At 39.9% G+C, this 4,659-nt stretch overlaps 1 long non-coding RNA gene across 1 annotated transcript; it reads left to right on the top strand.

Moving 5' to 3' along the window:
- Positions 1–204: 204 nt before the first annotated feature.
- Positions 205–4,343, top strand: LOC135322022 (uncharacterized). Its single transcript, XR_010382265.1, has 3 exons — positions 205–350; positions 453–563; positions 3,029–4,343. It is a non-coding gene; the product is annotated as an uncharacterized LOC135322022 (long non-coding RNA).
- Positions 4,344–4,659: the final 316 nt, after the last annotated feature.

The following is a 4,659-nucleotide window of genomic DNA, read 5'->3' as shown; positions in this document are numbered from 1 at the left end:
CCATGCACAATTATTAACTGCTGCTTACTTAAGAAACAGCACAAGCACACAGACATAAGTGCAAACAGTACTAAACGGCAAACAAGGAAACGCAGGTCACCCCCCCAGGCCAGAAACCCAAGCTTCCTCTCTAGACGCAATGACTGTTGCCAGCTTCATGTGCATTTCCCCATAAATCTGAACTGCTCTGCTGTGAACAAAGCAACTGGCCTTACAACTAATCTTTCAAAAGGACTTACCTATCAAGAAGTCTATTTTCCAGTTTCAAGACCCACAGAGCTAGAACTGCTCCATAAGTAAATTAAGCTGCTGACGAATAGATCGAAGTAACCAATGGCTCTGTGACCCGGGTGAGTTAGCTTTTACCAGCTGAGTGATTTATTATCTGTTTTTATCTCCTGCAAAGTTTCAGCTTCTTCGATCAGGCCAGGTGACCGCCTGTCTTCCCCCAGAGCTCTGAAAAATGTCTCACCTTGGAACCAACCAGCAACAGCATGACACAACTGGGGAAATCCAAGACTGCAAGAGGGATGCTTAAGTAGAGTCGGTCTCCTTAATATGAGGTAAGAATCTCTGCCAGGAAAGGACATGCTTTCAGAGGTTTCATTTAGCTTCTTCTATTTCAGAAAAGAGACAAGGAAATAAATCATGATCACAAAATACTTCAATCCTAAAATTTCTTATGAAACTGTTATCCCATGATCCTTTTATATATGTGATGTTGGGATAAAGCAGAAAAATGTTTAAATCTTTTTCTGATTGTAAGACATACTGACATTTATTGCAGAAAATGTGAAAAATTCAGAAAATAGGAAGAATCTTAAAATAATCATTGTGTCACCATCCAAAGATAACCAGTTAATATCTGTCTAGGTAGATTCCACCTACACACACTGCAGTTGTGCTTAAGATCTTTTTGAGTTTTTGCCCCAATATACTAAATTTCCTTCATACTTAGATCAAAAGAGGTAACTCATCAAAATGGGCTCTCTGCGTCTCCGTCCCTGGGCAGGAAGCCAGCTGTTCTGGCAGGTGTGGGGATGAGGGCGAGCTGCGCTGCAGCAGGTGTTCCACACATCCTCCCCTGTGCCATCATCGCCTCCAGCGGTGCTGTGAGCAACAGAAACCATTCTAAAACCCACTATGTGGAGGGTAGAGATTAAGCAAGAATGATTTGTACCTGTGGGACATTTTTTTGTTTTTGGCTTCTTTTAAGAGTCTTTTTAAATTGCGGTTGAGAAAGATTTGCTTGGGAGCACCATTGGTTGAGCTTAAGCACTTGGTGAAAGCTAGAAGGGGACTAGGGAAGATGATCTGTACTCATTTGTTTAATGCCAGGCTGGCCTGAGCTTCCCCAGCATCCAGTTTGTGTCTGTTTTTCTCCCCTATGAAAAAAATGCAGAGGGAAAGCACACATAGGCTGATATGGCTGTAAATCTCCCAGCCACAATTTTATATTCTACATAGTTATATATTCTATATATCTATATATTTATATTCTGTAACTTAAAGCCACCTTAAAATATAGTTTCTAATGAAACTTGGGTATTTTTCACTGCCGTGAAGGATGCCAAACACTGTTTCAATACGCTCTGTTGCAAGTGATTACTCACAGAGCACAATCAATACAGGAAATGCAAGTTACACAGTTAGCCGAGAATACAGCACCAAATGTCCTAATCGTGTTATATCCTTATGTTTAAAGTCAGTAGGTTTAATTGTTTTGCATCAGCAGACACTGCTGCATTGCTAGCTTTTTTTTCAAAGTGACATTGATATTGCTGAACATCAACCAAAAACAAACGTATATGCCAGTAAGAATAGCAAGTATGAAAGGGGAACTCTGCTGAAGGCAGTGTTCACTGTACCAAAACGAGCAACGACAAATTTTCCATCCAAAAATAAACACTGCATAGAGTCTCAAAATGGAAAACATCTTTGGTCATTATATACTCTTATCTATTACACTATTTTAAATATCCTACAATAGATGTCAAGAATGTTGATCTCACCACCTTTTTACAACTTAGGCTAATGTTGAGAAATCTTTACTGACAATGAACTTTTCTTTGAATGTAAAATTAATTCATCATTATGGGTGTGTTTGATTTATTTTGTGGCTTGGCTTAAGTAGAAGGATCCAGTACAGTCATCTTTTGGTTGTGGAGGAAAATTAGAAGCCCAGAGAGTAACACTGGACTGTCCACTCAGTAAATTGAGAAGCCATTTAAGGCCTTTTTAAAGAAAACCAATACAGGAATAACACCTGGACTATTACATCTGCTACCGTAACCAGGCACATTGAACAAAGGGCCAGGTCTCCCTGGCCAGACACAATTTTCCAAAAATAAATCCCTTAAGCAACGGGCACTTCGACCTCAGTCCTTCACGTATCTCTTGGTGTCTTGGAGAATGTATACTCTGCGTTCCACCAGAGACCATACTGGCCTACTAAGAAAGATGAACTGAGATCTAAGGGATTCACTTTTTGTCAACTAACTGCATCCAAGACTTGATTCAGATTTGAATATATAATTATCACAATCGCTAAGGTTTTCCAACCTGGCTCCTGCTAACCCACATCTTCCTTAATCCTGTACATCTTCACTTGCTCCTTACTAATTTAAGTACATGTTTAGAAAAAGTACCACAAGGACATTAAAAAAATGGTTAAAAAGGAAATTCAAACAATGGAAAAAAAGTATGTGATACAAAGGAAGTATCACCTGCCATCCAAGACCCCAGTCCCTCGGGCCCTCTCAATAGCATCCAATTACCACTTGCTTCTCCTTCCAGAAAGTCTTGGATATATATGCACACAGGTGTGTTTATAAATGGGAGCCTACAAACTTTCAGTGATTTTTCTCTGTGCACTATATAGTCCATTTACCGTAAAGGTCCACTTGAAGGATATTAATATATATGTCTCTATTAGCATATTCTCACATGCACCCTGGGGGACTACTGAAGTTTTTCAAGGTCACGTTCACCTAAAAAGCATACAGATGTCACCTGTGTCTTCATCCAGATGTTGAAGAACAGACCAAGGAGAAAGCGAGCCTGCAGCACTCCACTGCCAACTCCCCTACCCCAGCTAGTATTACTTTGTGCTTGAGGGGCTATGAACCCACTTAACAGGATTGTTATCCTGCCACGTTTTTTCGCCCCAGCATCCTGAGAGGTAAGTCAGAAGCACCAGGAAGTCTGAGTATCTGCAGAGCCATTTCCTCAGTTACCTTGAGCTGTAATTTTTATTTATTTCCCCCCTATTCCTTTAGGCTCAAAGAGAAAAAAAGACCTTTGTAACCTATGGTTTCTTATATACAAAATGCTATGGACATAAGTCTTTACTTAATGAGAATGCTGGGAATAGTAACAAAACACAGATAATGATAAAGGCTAAAAACTACAAGGCAGATTATCATGGAACACAGATTCTGATTTCTCTCTGGTGGACTTTCAAACTGCTTAGAGTTCAAAGACACACCATGGCACTGCATACTTGTGTCACAAGAGGCCATTCCTGGGAGTCAGAACAGCAGTGACCCAGTGATCTTTGCAGGGGTTCCAACCACCTGTCCAGCCACACTTCGACTTCTCCTACACATCCAGAGACCTAGGTTTCCTGCATGAGAATTCAGTGACACAAAGCATCAGTGACACATTCAATGGCCCCTGGGACTCTTCCCTGCTACATAAACTTCCCAGGGAGTACACACCATACGTTTCCCTTTCTCTAAGCTTTTACTCTTGGCTCCTCCTGCAGGCATGTTTCATTTCCCGTTACTATTTCATCTTGTTGGCATATGTGCCTATGCTTTTCAGTAAGTGAATCACCCAAGAAAAACAACTGCATTAACCAACACCTAACTCACGCTTTATGCTAAATTGTATATAACATGGCCATAGAGTGGTGACAGTATTTAGTCTAGGGACAACTTCACATGACACACCCTTTCTGTTTGATGAAAGGTGTACTCAGACCATTTTGGGGATAAATACAAAACTGAGCTACATATGGTTTCAAAACTGAAAACAGAATGTGCCACAGACATGTATTCAATCATTGGTGAAATGGTAGGATTTTGTTTAAAAAATGCAGAAATAAGAAAAAGAAGTTAGTTGTAATTTACCTGTGGATATATCTGCAGTTGTAGGTACATTCCCATTTTTGTGAAATGTCCGTATGTCAAGCTTTTGTGAGGATGCCATTTCTGAACACCATACCGCTCCCTGACTTGACATGACACACCCTTCTTCATCCCCACGGCAGAGCGGGTCTTCTACACGCATTTGCTGAGGTGTCACCTGCAGGCACTAAATACTACCACTGCTGTCACACGTGTGCGTAAAGCTTATTTGATGCATCATATTTCAGGTAAGGAAAAATAAACATAACTAAATATTACAGTTTCAGCTGTGATGTGCGGTTATTCTAATAACTAGGGTTATTTGACTTATAAAATGGGTAGTTAATGTAATCCAGCAGATATTTTGTGTGTGTATTCCCTTTTGCTAACTAGATAATTAACATTTCTTCCTTTGATCAACTTTTCATACCCTCCAAAAGGTAAGATCTGTACAACTTCAAATATTTGGAAATTGTTTTATAAAATTTCAAGATTTACATCCATTTGTACCTTTATAAACAATGCTGTC

Source organism: Camelus dromedarius, chromosome 9, assembly GCF_036321535.1.
Source record: "Camelus dromedarius isolate mCamDro1 chromosome 9, mCamDro1.pat, whole genome shotgun sequence".
In the NCBI taxonomy this organism is placed as follows: Eukaryota; Metazoa; Chordata; class Mammalia; order Artiodactyla; family Camelidae; genus Camelus; species Camelus dromedarius.
The sequence above is the reverse complement of the archived record's forward strand: the minus strand, read 5'-3'. Positions and strand labels throughout refer to the sequence as shown.